This window comes from Desmodus rotundus, chromosome 6, assembly GCF_022682495.2.
Source record: "Desmodus rotundus isolate HL8 chromosome 6, HLdesRot8A.1, whole genome shotgun sequence".
Lineage (NCBI taxonomy): Eukaryota > Metazoa > Chordata > Mammalia > Chiroptera > Phyllostomidae > Desmodus > Desmodus rotundus.
This window is the reverse complement of record NC_071392.1, coordinates 62,708,517-62,723,149: the sequence shown is the minus strand read 5'-3', so window position 1 is coordinate 62,723,149 and position 14,633 is coordinate 62,708,517. Positions and strand designations below refer to the sequence as shown.

Below are 14,633 nucleotides of genomic sequence, written 5' to 3'. Positions count from 1 at the left end.
TCGATTTTGTTTATCTTTTCAAAGAACCAGCTTCTGGATTCATTGATCCTTACAATTGTGCTTTTAGTCTCTATGTCATTTAGTTCTGCTCTGATCTTGGTTATTTCCTTCCTTCTGCTTGCTCTGGGCTGTCTTTGTTGTTGTTCCTCCAGTTCTTGTAGGCGTAGGGTTAGGTTGTTTGTGTGAACTGTTCCTAACTTCTTAAGGTAGGCCTGTATTGCTATGAACTTCCCTCTCAGGACTGCCTTTGCTGTGTCCCATAGGTTTGGGGTTGTTGTGAGTTCGTTTTCATTTGTTTCCAGGAAGTTTTTGATTTCTTCCCTAATCTCGTTCTTGACCCATTCATTGTTTAATAGCATGCTATTCAGTCTCCATGATTTTGAGTGTTTTGGGTTTTTACCCTTGGGGTTGGTTTCTAGTTTCAGACCCTTGTGGTCAGAGAAGATGCTTGATATGATTTCAATTTTCTTGAATTTGTTGAGGCTTGCTTTGTGTCTTATCATGTGGTCTATCTTTGAAAAAGTTCCATGGACACTTGAAAAGAATGTGTATTTTGCTTCTTTGGGATGAAAAGCTCTGTATATATCAGTTAAGTCCATTTCCTCTAGGGTATTGTTAAGTGACACAATATCTTTGTTAATCTTTTGTTTGGAAGAACTGTCCATTTTTGATAGTGGGGTGTTAAAATCCCCTACTATAATTGTGTTGCTGTCAATATCTTTCTTGAAATCCTCCAAGATTTTCTTTATGTATTTGGGTGCTCCTATGTTGGGTGCATATATATTTATAATGTTTATGTCTTCTTGGTGGATTCTTCCTTTGAGTATTATGAAGTGACCTTCTGGGTCTCTCTTTATGGCCCTTCTTTGGAAGTCTATTTTGTCTGATATGAGTATTGCTACCCCTGCTTTTTTTTCCTGTCCGTTTGCTTGGAAAATTTGTTTCCAGCCCTTCACTTTCAGTCTGTGTAAGTCTTCTGTCCTGAGATGGGTTTCTTGTAGGCAGCATATGTGTGGGTCATGTTTTCTTATCCATTCAGCTGTTCTATGTCTTTTGATTGGAGCATTTAATCCATTTACATTTAAGGTTATTATCGATAGGTAGTTATTCATCGCCATTATTTCCTACCTGTGTTCCTCTGTCTTTCTCTTTTCCTTCCTTTCCTTAAAGCAGTCCCTTTAGCATCTCTTGCAGAGCTGGTTTGGTGGAGCTGTATTCTTTTAGACTTCTTTTGTCTGGGAAGCTCTTTATTTGGTCTTCTATCTTGATTGAGAGCCTTGCTGGGTAAAGTAGTCTTGGTTGGAGGCCTCTGGTTCTCATTACTTGGAATATTTTTTGCCATTCTCTTCTGGCTTGGAGCGTTTCCATTGAGAAGTCAGTTGCTAACCTTATTGGGGCTCCCTTGTATGTTACTTCCTTTTTCTCCCTTGCTGCCTTTAAGATTCTCTCTTTGTCTTGGAAATTTGCCATTTTAATTATGATGTGTCTTGCAGTGGGTCTCTTTGGGTTCCTCTTGTTTGGGACTCTGTGATTCCTGGATTTGGGTGACTTTTTCTCTCCTCAGATTAGGGAAATTTTCCATCATTACTTTTTCAAACAGGTTTTCTATCCCTTGCTCTTCTTCTTCTCCTTCTGGTATTCCTATTATACGGATATTGTTACGTTTCATGTTGTCCTGCATTTCCCTTATTGCCTCTTCATTCTTTCTGAGCCTCTTTTCCTTTTCTTGCTCCTTCTGGGTGTTTTTTTCTACTTTATCCTCCAGCTCGCTGATCCGATCCTCTGCTTCATCAAGTCTGCTTTTCATTCCTTCTACTGTGTTCTTCAATTCAGAAATTGTATTCTTCATTTCCTCTTGGCTCTTGTTGATATTTTCTATTTCCTTTTTCATGTTGATATAGTTCGCAGTGAGTTCATTGTAGTTTCCTTGTAGTTTCTTGTAGTTCTCTTTGAGCTCAGAGAGCTCAGTGAGCTTCCTGATGACCATTGCTTTGAACTCAGTATCTGATAGTTGACTTGCCTCTTTTTCGGTTAGTATTCTTTCTGAGACTTCCTCCTTTCCTTTCATTTGGGAATTGTTTCTTTGTCTTCCCATTGTTTGTGAGGCTCTTCTTGTTGGCCTCTGCTTCTTAAATTGCTTTGTTCTGAATCCCTGGGTTTATGATATGAACTTCTATGGTAGAATGCCAATGGGATTCGGTGGTGCTGTCTCCTTACTCTCCTGTGCTCACTGGTCTTGAGCTGACGTTTATGTGTTTAACACGGTCTAACTCTAGTCTTTTCAGCACTCCAGGTTTTGTTGTCGCACCTGTGGGAAAAATAGAAAGGGGGGGAGAAAGAAAAGGAAAAAACAAACAAACAAACAAAAACCAAAGATGGGAAGTAGGGAAAAAGGAAATAGGAAAGGAGGAAAGGAAGGAAGGAGGGAAGAAGGATTAAAGAAAGATCGGAGGCAAGATAAGAAGGAATTTTAACAAAAATTAAAACAGAAATAGATAAAAGAAGGCAGGAAGAAGACATAAAAATGGTAAAGGATGGGAGGAAGAAGGAATGAAAGAAAAAAAGAGAGAGAGAGGAAGAAGGAGTTCAGGGGGAAAGGAAAAGAAAAAAAAAAAAAAGGGGAAAAAAAAAATCTTCTGTTGGCTTTAAACCGTTCAGGTTATTTCTGCTGTTGTCCTGTCTGTGCAACGGGAGGGGGTGGTTGGAAGGATTGGTTTCACTTTTCTTCCTTCCTGGGTCACACTCTTCACTGTTTTGTAGGTGTGGTCCCTGGCAGGTAATCAGACCGTTGATCAGCCAATCCAGCAGCTTTGTTCTTGGGACTCTCGAGTGGCTGCTCCAGCCACTTTGGCTCTGGACGCGTGCGCGCGCAGCAGGAGAATCCAGCCGCTTAGGGTTTGTGACGTTATTTGGGCTCTGAGCGCGCAGCCTGCCGACCAATGGAGCCGCCCAGGCTAGGGAGGCTGGCGCGCTGCAAGCTGCTGGTTCAGCCGCCTTGGTGTTACGACTCTCGCCAGCCCCTTTGTGCTTGGGAAGTGCGCATCCAGCCGGCCCTACGCTTGGTGAGCGCGCAGCCCGCCACCGAGCCAGAGGCTCTACGCTTGGGGGCCCGATCCAGCCGCCCGGGGCTTGAGACTCTCGGGTGGGCGGGGCCGCCCTGGGACCGAATCACGTGGTACTCGGTTCCGAGGTTTTGGGTCTGTGGGTGGAGCAGCTAGTCTCTGCTCCAAAAGATCTCGGAGGTTTCAGGTGTGGGCGCCCCTCCGGGGTTTCAGGTATGGGCCCCGTTCGCTAATCTGCTCGCGCGCGACCGCGCGCAACCGGACCTCAGGTGAGCGCCGGTGCTGCTTATCCCGCGTTCCGCGTTCGCAGACCAGGGGCGGAGGGGGGAGGGGCGCCAGGGGCCTCGGCCACCACCGAGAGTTCTCTAACTAGACCCTGAGTGTCTCTATTTTCTTTTTCTTTTTGAGAAATTCCTCCTTTTCAAGCCCCCCTGGTCCAATCAAGCACCTGGCTGCTCACAGCGCAGCCTGGCCCTCTCCCAGGACTCCTGCAGCAGCCCCTGCGCCAGGGCTGGCGCCTCTGCAGCCCTTGTACCGCGCGGTCCCGGTTCCCGGGGACCTTATTGTCCTTGAGCACTCTTCTTACCGTCAGATCTTTCAATGTCCTCTATCTTTGGTCTCTAATCTTCGTATATGCTGGAGTACTGTTGGCTGTTCGCTCTGCTCCTCAGATCAGCTAGGTATTTCCCTGGCGCTGAGGGGAAGTGGATTCCGCTCCCACCTATGTTGCCGCCATCTTCCAACTCCTGACAGGTTTTAAACACTGACCTCTGATATACAGAAACTGTCTTCTCCATGATGACCTATTAGTGAAGTTTGTCATGACATTGAAGGACAATCCTCTTCAGGAGTGAGTAGTAGTTCAACTTTAATAGATTCTCTGCTTCACAAATACATAAAACTGAGACTATAAACCTATACTGTAGGCTTATTTCAGCTTCAGTTAAGCTGACACAATCAAACCCATTCCGTTTAGAATTTGCAGACATGGTTTCAGTATCAAATCTTTGTTACTATCCAGAATGCAGTGAGAAACTAGCTAAAACCAACATTTGTTTCTTATTGGGAGTGCATTATCTAATGTAGAGTAAGGTCCTCATACTTCTATAATAATGCTTTAAGTGCCACTCTTTGGTGTTTATGATGCTGCTATGGATGAGCAAAATCAAAAGATTTTTCAAAAGATACAAAAAGAGATACATTTAAAGAGAGACAGATTAAATTGTTATATTTTAAAGAAGAATATTAATTTATTTCCTCTTAAATTTAAGCTTTACTTTTCCTTAAAATTGTTTTATTACACATATATGCAAAAGAAGGCAATGAGATATGCATGCAAGAAATGAATTTTTAGTGTCAATAGATTAATGTACACCTAATTTTTTCTACTTTTTAATTTGTTAATATTTTTTGTCTAAAGTTTGGAAAGCTTCTCTGAAAAGAACATATCAGTATTCCTATGGTATGGCCATATTTATTAATGCATAATGGACTTTTAAAAACTTCCTAAACATATGGACCTTGATCTTAGAGAATATTTTATGAATTTGACCGCAAAGGCAAGGACAGTAAAGGCAAAATAACTTAATGGGACTATGCAAACTAAATAGCTTCTGCACAGCAAAATAAACTGCCCCCCCCAAAAAAAAATCCACAATGGCAGCAAGACAAATGGGAGAAGATATTTGCAAATAGCTTCCACAAGGGTTAATATCAAAATATATAAAGAACTCATACAATGCAACACCAAAAAAACCCACAAAGACAAAAACAAAAAACAATTCAATTAAAAAAATGGGCAGAAGGAGTGGATCCAACATTGTGGTAGAGTAGGTAGAAGTTACACTCACCTTCTCCCAGGACCAAATTAAAATTACAAGTAAAATATTAAAAAGTTAACCTGAATAACCAACTGAAGACTAGCTGAACAACAACAGTCTTATAACCAAGGGTTTATAGAAGAACCCACATTAAGACTGGTATGACAAAGATGTGAAAAGAACTGGCACAACTTTCATGGGTGGTGGCTGAGATTCAGGAGAGATATCCAGGATCTCGGAAGCTCCCTCTGAGGATCATGGGGTCTCAACCCCATGCTGGGATCCCCAGCCCTGAGCACCAGAGCCAAGAAGAAATACTTACATAATATCAGTCTAAAAATCAACAGGAATCTGTCTGTCAAGAAGAGATGGAACTCTGTTAGAGACACAGGCATCTTCTTAAAGGACCACCACAGAAAACTTAGTTGGTAGACACTCTCCATGGCCTCTGGCAGAGGGAGGGTGGAGCATGCTAGAGTCATATGAGGAGAAACTAGAGTTTGTGGTTCCAGGGAGAGAGCTGAAGGGACAGCCATGAGGATCCCTGTACTGAACCTCTCTCTCGTACCACAGACATCATCTTTCTTAGGTGGAACACTTTCCATCTGATAACATCAGGTTGGGAGACTGAAAATAACTGCACCAACTGAATTCCTTGTCACCCCACCCTTCAGTGCTCATTGTCTGTTGAAAAGTCAATTGTGTGGGCTGGGATGTAGAGGTCTCAGGTATCTTAGGAGGTGTCAGTGACTGAGTTGTGTGGTTTTGGGGTGTTGTCATTATCCCAACCTTCCCATAAGCCTGACTGGTGCTTCAGCCCCACTTTCCCAACTCCTGGTGGCCCTGCCCTGCTAAAGTCAGGTTCTCAGGCAGTCCAGGAAAGATCTGGTTGACTGAGTTGTGTAGCTCTAGGATGGGATCATTTTTCCCTCACAATCTTGAACAATGGAGACACTTCCCTTCACATGGACAAATCCTGGACTGTTTGAACCTGATAAACACTGCTTGCCTCACCCTGAAGACCCCTTGAGAACCTGTCCCAGCACAAAATTCTGCTAGAACCCAGCGAGTGGCAGCTCAACTTGGTATAACCTGGGACTTTGCTGAGAGACTCAGACCCAGCACTGGCAAGAGTTTGAACTTGTATCAGTCTGATAAACACCACTACCCCTACCTGGTAACTTACAGAGAACTTACCTCATGCAACTAAATTACCACCAGAGGATATTTCAATGATTGAGTCTAGTAGGCAGTAGGCAGGTGGAAGCAGGTGGAGGTGTATATTGGGGTTTTGTGGGGTTTTAGTTGAACTTCCCCCAGGCTCAGTGGTGGTGGAAGCAAGCCTTGGTATGTGGCGTGGTCCTTCCCACACATACCAAGGTTCAACAGAGGCAGCCACTAACTATGGATTTCTTTGTAGCTACAAATAGGCTCTCCAGGGCCAGTCACAGGCAGCACATAATATTGATCTACACCAGACTCCCTCCCAAAACTCAGTTGCTAACTTCAGACAACATCAGAACAGAATCCAAGTAGCTTCACAATGGCATATACAAACAGAGATCCTGGCAGGCTCCAGACCTTGCTGAGGAAAATTCTACTTCATGTGGTCAGTACCTGCAAAAAACTTACAACTCGGTGTCTAGGGTTGATCTTTACATTCAGCTAAGCTGAGAGTTGACACTTTGCAAAAAAAAGGGCTGTTAACAATCAGACTCAATCACAATAGGAGGGATCATGTAACAAATAAAAACGATATTATTGGAGCACCCAGCTTATGTGATCAAGGAGACTGACTCAAAGGTGCACAGGCCAAAAACTGCATAAGGCCACCCTACCTCCAAAAACTGAGAAGTAATAGCAGATTTGTCTAATACATAGAGACAAACACAAAGAAGTAGCCTATAAGGAAACAAAGAAACATTCCAATTTTTTTTTAAATGGAGAAATCTCCAGAAAAAGAGCTAAATGAAATGGAGACAAGCAATTTACCAGATACAGAGTTCAAAATAAATGGTTATAAGGATACTCAAGGAACTTAGTGAGAACTTCACAGCATGAAAAAGGAAATGGAAACCATAAAAAGGAACCAATTAGACATAAAGTATACAATACCTGAAATTAAGGCTATCCTAGAAGGAATAAAGAGTAGGTTAGATGAAATGGATGGTCAATTTGGAAGATATGTCAAGAGAAAATACTCAATCAGAGCAGCAAAAATGAAGAAATGAATTAAAATAAATAAGGATGATTTAAGAGACTTTTTAAACAACATGGAGCATGATAACAACTGCAACATACAGGTATAAGAAGGAAAAGAGAGAGACCAAGGGACTGAGAACATATTTGAAGAAAGAATGACTGAAAATATCCCTAACCTACTAAAGTAAAAAGACACACATGTCCAAGAAGCAGAGAGATTACCAAACAATATAAAGCCAAAGAGACCCACACCAAGACATAATTAAAATGGCAAAAATTAAAGACAAAGAACCTTGAAAGCAGCAAGAGAAAGTTAGTTACCTACAAGGGAGCACCCATAAGACTGCTAGATAATTCAACAGAAACAATTCAGGCTAAAAGAGAATGGTATGGAATATTCAAAATGATGAAAAGCAAAAACTACTTTATCCAGCAAAGCTATGATTTAAAATTGAAGGTGAAATAGCTTCCCTGACTAGAAAAATCTAAAGAAGTGTATTAACCAGTATTATAGGAAATGTTAAAAGGTTCTTTAAGAAGAAGAAGATAAAAGCACAGGAATATAATTATAGAGAAAAAAGTGGAAATAAGTATGCACCTATCAATAATCACTATAAGTTTAAATGGATTCAATGCTCCAATCAAAAGACATAGAGTAGCTGAATGGACAAGTAAAAAAGACCCATATACATGTGGTCTACAGGACAACCACATTAGAACAAAAGACACACACAGATTAAAATAAAGTAATGGAATAAGATATTTAATGCAAATGCAAATGAAAAAAAGCTAAGGTAGCAATACTTATATCTGATAAAATAGACTTTAAAACAAAAGCTAAGGTACGAGACAAAGAAGGACACCAAATAATGATAAAAAGATTATCCAACAAGAGGTTGTCCCTTGTAAACATCTATGCACTCAACACAGGAGCAACTAAATATATTTAGCTTAAATATATATAACAAATCTTAATGGACATAAAGAGAGAGATTGAGAGTAATATAGTTACAGTAGGTGATTTTAACACCCCCATTGACATCTATGATAGATCTTGCAGGATGAAAAAATAAGTAAACAGCAGCTTTAAATGACACACTTGATCAAATGGATTCAATTGATATCTACTGAACATTTTACCTCAAAGCAGCAGAATACATACTTTTTTCAAGTGCACATGAACATTTTCTAAGATAGACCACATGTTAGGACACAAAACAAGTCTCAAGCAATTTAAGAAGATTGAAATAATATCAAGCATCTTCTCTGACAATATTATTGGGTTGGCCAGAAGTCCATTTCATTTTTTCCATAAAATAAAAGACATATTTTTCATTTTCATGAATAACTTCATTGATTTGGACATTTTGAGAATGTTGGCTATCTTCTGTATGGTATAACATTGATTTTTATCAATTAATATCTCTATTTGATCTCTATCAAGTTCAACTGGTCTGCCCAGCTGTGGAGCATCATCCAGCGAGAAATCTCCAGCAGAAAGCTTCACAAACTATGTTTGATACATTCAGTCACAGCAACTTCTCCATACACTGCAAAATCTATTTTTGTGTTTCACGTCTGTTTTTACCTTTCTTGAAATAATAAGGTATAACATGCCAAAAATGTTGCTTATTTTCTTCTATCTTCAATATTAAAATTGCTACACAAAAATTCACCAATTTTGATGTATTTTTTTAATTCACACTGATATGATATTTGTCACAATGCAATCTAAAAAAATGTTTCAAATGAAGTTAAAGACAATTAAGTGCTGTCTGAACCATCTTACAGAAAATACAAATGAACTTTTTTGGCCAACCCATAGTATGAAACTAGAAATCAATCATGAGAAAAGAACAGGAAAGCACATGAACTAAAAGGGGCTAAATAATATTTTATTAAACAAATCATTTGTTAATGAAATTAAGGAAGATATTAAGAGACCTTGAAATCAATGAAAATGAGGACACAACAACCCAAAATCTATGGGACACAGTGAAAGAAGTCTTAAGAGAAAAATTCAAAAATTATAAACCCCCCTCAAAAAACAAGAAAAATTTCAAATAAACATTCTAAATTTATACTTAAAGAACTAGAAAAGCATAAAAATCAAAGCCCAAAGTAAGCAGAAGAAAGGATCAGAGCAGAAATGTATAAAATATAATTTATTTATTTATTTTCATTTTAATTTATTTTCTTACTTTTTTATTGTTGTTCAAGTACAGTGTTCTGCCTTTTCCTCCCACTCCTCCCCACCACTCCAGCCCTCCCCACCTCCTTCCCCTTTTTCCAACCTCCCCACCTTGTTATTATCCATGTGTCCTTTATAATTGTTCCTGTAAACCCTTCACCCTTTTCTCCCATTATCCCCTCCCCTCTCCCTCTGGTCACTGTTAGCCTGTTCTCAATTTCAGTGTCTTTGGTTATATTTTGCTTGCTTGTTTGTTTTGTTGATTAGGTTCCACTTAAAGGTGAGATCATATGGTATTTGTCTTTCACCACATGGCTTATTTGTCTTAGCAAAATGCTCTCCAGTTCCATCCATGCTGTTGCAAAGGGTAGGAGCTCCTTCTTTCTTTCTGGTGCATAGAATTCCATTGTGTAAATATACCATAGTTTTTTGTTCCACTCATTTACTGATGGTACTTAGATTGATTCAAGAAAAGATATTGATAGCAACACAATTATGGTAGGGGATTTCAACACCCCACTGTCAAAAATGGATAGATCTTCCAAACAAAATATCAACAAAGATATTACAGCATTGAACAATGCCCTAAAATACAATTTAAAAAATAGAAAAAATAATAATGAAAATAAGAGCTGTTTTTTTGAAAAGATAATCAAGATTGACAAGCCATTAATCAGGCTCATCAAGAAGGAAAAAGAGGATCCAAATGAATACAATCAGAAATGAAATAGGAGAAGTAACATCTGACACCACAAGAATACAAAAGATTGTAAGAATATACCACAAACAATTATATGATAACAAATTGGACAATCTGGATGAAAAGGAAAATATTCTAGAAACATACAATTTAGTTTTTAAAACTAAATCAGGAAAAATCAAAATATCTAAATAGACTGATTACAACTAGTTAAATGAATGCAATAAAAACAAACAAACAAAAACTCTCGACAAACAAATGTCGTGGGCTCGACTGGATGTCTTCAGAGATGAATTTTTACCAAACATTGAAAGAACTAACACTTCATCTTCTCAAACTCTTCTAAAACATTCAAGGAAGAAAGATTCCAAAGCTCATTTAATGAGCCCAGTATTATCCTAATTCCAAAACTAGGTTAAGACACTACAAAAAATTAAATTAAATTAAAAAGAAAGAAAAATATTGGCTGAAATTTCTGATGAGCATAGATGCCAAAAATCCTCAACAAAGTATTAGTGAACAGAATCCAGCAATACATTAAAAAGACCATACACTATGACCAAGTGAGAAGTGAGATTTATTCCAAAGATTCAAGGTTAGAACAGTATCCACAAATAAACATGATATACTACATAAAAAATGAAGAATAAAAATCATACTATTGTTTCCATAGACGCAGAAAAAGCACTTCATACAATTCAGCAATGATGTATGATAAAAAACTTTCAGCTGAGTGTAAATAGAGAGATCATAACTCACCACAATAAAGCTCATATATGACAAACCCACAGCCAACGCCATATTCAGTGGACCAAAATTATAAGTGTTTCCTTTAAGATCAGGAGTAAGACAGCAATGTCTGCTTTCCCCTCTTTGATTCAACATAGTACTGGAAGTCCTAGCCACAGAAATCAGTCAAGAAGAAGAAAGAAGACACCCAAATTAGAAAGAAATTAGTAATGTGACATGATACTTTATGTAGAGAATACCAAAGATACCATCAAAAAAGAAAAAAAAACCTTCTAGAACTAATAAATGCATTTAGTAAAGTAGCAAGATCCAAAATAAATATCTAGAAATCATTTGCATTTTTATAAATCACTATCTATCAGAAAGAGAAAGTAAGAAAGCAATCCCATTTACAGTTGCATAAAAAATACTTAGAAATAAATTTAATCAAGGAAGTAAAATATATATATGGAAAATTATAAGACACTGAAGAAAGAAATTAAAGAAGATACATAGAAGTGGAAGCATATACAGTGTTCATGGAGAGGGAAAATTAATATAATTAAAATGTCCATACTACCCAAAGTAATCTCTGCATATAACATGATTTCTACAAAATTACCAATGTTATATTTTACAGAACTAGAACAAATATTTCAAATATTTATATAAAATCACAAAAGATCTTGAAAAGACACAGCAATCTTGAGAAAAACAAAGGTGGAGGAATTATGCTACCTGATATCAAACTATACTGCAAGGCCTTATGAAACATATTACATGGCTGAACAATTTCTGGACATAAAATGATCCCAAAGATTATATGAGATCTTTCCAGGAGGCATACATAATATGAAAAATAGAGACATTTATTGAAAAAGATGAAAAATAGCAGAAATATTGTACATAGGTCAATGATCCCTCAGTCCCCTTCAAAGTAAGCACCTTGGGTGCTCACATAGTTCTCCCAATTACTATCAGCTGCTCCATCGTATTTTCTGGAATCTCATTTACAGTCTGAAATCTCTTTCCTTTCAAAGGTGATGGCCACACAGTACACATGCTCACTGAATGGTGTCCACCACTCCTAGTGACTAGTACAGTGAAGTCATCATTGTTTGTGCATACACATTCCAGTCCGCTCTCCTTGGCTGCCAGGTTACATGATGTACAAACCATTCTCATTATTTTAACAATGACTGAGCATTTTCTGGACAGACCTGCACCCTATGTTTATTGTAGTGTTATTTATAATAGTCAAGTTGTTCTCAATATGTATGAAGGCATGTTTCAATGCTTCAACTGGCAATCTTGTATTCTGTCTCAGTCTTTTATTCTTGCTTATGGAAAGTCTCAAGGTCAGCTAGAGGTGAACCATTAAGGCATTTTCAATTTTTTCTTAAGATGTGCACAGTTCTGCACATAAACTTGGCATTATAGATCCTAAGGGATATATCGTAGCTTTACAGAGCCATTAATGGAAACATAATCCTCTGGAATCTCTAAGATTATTTTTGTCACTTTCTTTTTAGCACTGTTTAGCTTCACTTCAGGCTTCTTTGATATTAAGTAATTGCCACTGATTATTTTTAGCAAATGCTCTAGGAATATAGTTGTTCACAACAAGCAATCTCTGAGTCAGATCAAATAAAAGCAAACCCTGAAAATTAAGCTTTCAGGGAGCTTCCAAACTGTGATATTTCTCTGTGGAGTGGGGCTTTTAAGTATTTCCAAACTCATCTATCCCTCCCAATGGATACTACAGTGTTAATTTCTACAGCCACCATAGTTGTGAAGCTGCTGGTTTTCGAGAGTGCTCTGCACTTAGGGGAGGGACATAGGAATAGGGAAATTTTAAATGGTACAAAATTCACTCTTCCTACCAAGATTTAGCCATTTTTGGGTGGTAAATGCTCTTTGGTTTTTTGTAAGTCTTTAGATAAATTGTTAAGATTCTGAAAAAGTTGGTTTTTATAATTTTCGCTACTGTTTGTTCCTTCTATTACCATGGAGAAGCAGATTTTCAGACATTCTTTTTCCACCATTTCCAATGAGTTTATATTAATTTACTTCTGATATAAGTTATTCTGCTTTAAATTTATTTAAGCTATATTTACCTGTGATATTAAGAATATGCTAGATATTACACAATTTACAACTGCTGAAGTTTAGGAAAATTATGAAAATTATTAGATTAAAAAAACCTCAGAGTTAATACATTGTTTCTTATAATTCCTTCTGGGGTAAATTACTAAAATACATTTAAAGAGTATCTTAATAGGAGATGAGTTTGAAGGACTCATCAAAAAAGGAATTAGAAGTCCTTAAGTAGTCATTATCTAAACCAGAACAGCAAAATACAAAGTTATTTTAACTTTTCTGTTTAATGCCTGGATAGCTCAGTTGGTAGAGCATCAGACTTTTAATCTGAGGGTCCAGGGTTCAGGTCCCTGTTCGGGCTTCTGTTTGGGTGGGGTGGAGGGATGGGGAGAAAAGGCATACAACTGTAATTTAATAACGATAAATTAAAAAAAAAAGCTAAAAAAAAGAAGATTGTAGCATGCATGATATATATACATACATATATTTATTCTGAGGTCTGTCTGGAAAAAGTCAAGCCATTATTAATATAGGGAGGACAGTTTGTGTGACATTGATATAACCTGGCAGCCAAGGAGATTGGACTGGAATGCACATGTGTGAACAATGAAAACTTCCTTGTGCTAGTCAGTGGGGAACCTAGATGCTGTTGAATGAGCATGGGCACTGTGTGGCTTTCGAATTTAAAATGACTGAGTGAATACAGCAATGAATCTGAATCAAATTTTGTGTTAAGCTTAAACATTTCTCTGTGGAAACTATTCGGATGATTTAGAAGCCCACAGCTATGGGCAACTGGCGATTGGCAGCTTCATCATGACAATGCACCCGCTCATGCATCACATCTTGTGCAGGGATTTTAGCAAAACATCAAATCACCCAGGTAACTCAGCCCCCCTAGAGCCCAGATTTGGAGCACTGTGACTTCTGGCTTTTCCAAAAACTAAAATCACCTTTGAAACAGAAAAGATTTCAGACTGTGGATGCCTGAGATGTTCTGGTGCCTGTGAGTCAGCATCAGTGTGCACTTTCTATAGGGTTAATAAATCCTTTCTAAATATTCAGAAGAATCTTCATTTGGTTTCTGTTGAATGAACTGTATCATATTCAGGTTATTTGTTTAGATATCCTTTTCTTAAGCCCTTCCAATATGTACCTTATGTAATGTTCTAGGAAGGCTAGGTCCCCTCCATTCTGGTTCCAGTTGGGCTCTCTCAAGGGAATCACTATGGCTAGTTTGAGGGACCTGTTGGAATTCTCTAGATGGAGGCAATGTACCTATTTGTTAACCTTATTTATAACTGGCAGCCATTCATCTGCCATTAGCAAAATGTTAAGGAGATCCTGCATGTCTGCCCAGTTTGCATGGCGGGTGGCAAAAATGGAGAGGAAAAGATGTGCCATTTTCTGAGGATCCTCCCTATATGAGAGATTGTAATTCTTCCAATTCAGTAAATCTAAAATGGAAAATAGAGTATGAGCCCAGTAGTGACCAGCTGGCTGGCCTTCCTGGTTAATTCCACCTGTAGGTTATTGCCTCAAATGGAATTATTTTGCTTTGAATAGGGATGTTCCCTGCCAAATTAGGTGTCCTGCCAGGTCTTTGATGGGGGAGAGCATTTTTCATCATATAGGGGTGGGATTGTCCCCCTCTGGGCCCTATTTCAGTGGTATCTATCAGAGTGGATGGTGGGGGGGATTATTTTTGCTGCTAATCCTATGTCTCCCCAGGTTTAGGACGTTAAAGATACTCATTTCCTCATTTTTTTCCTTCCTGTGTTTTACTATCATGGATGGGCCAATTCCTTTCTCTGCATCATAAGTTTGTT

The 14,633-nt window shown here is 38.3% G+C and overlaps 1 non-coding gene across 1 annotated transcript; it reads left to right on the top strand.

Annotated features, from left to right (window-relative positions):
• The first annotated feature begins 13,092 nt into the window (after positions 1 to 13,092).
• On the top strand, positions 13,093 to 13,165 carry TRNAK-UUU (transfer RNA lysine (anticodon UUU)). The gene has a single exon. It is a non-coding gene; the product is annotated as a tRNA-Lys (tRNA).
• Positions 13,166 to 14,633: the final 1,468 nt, after the last annotated feature.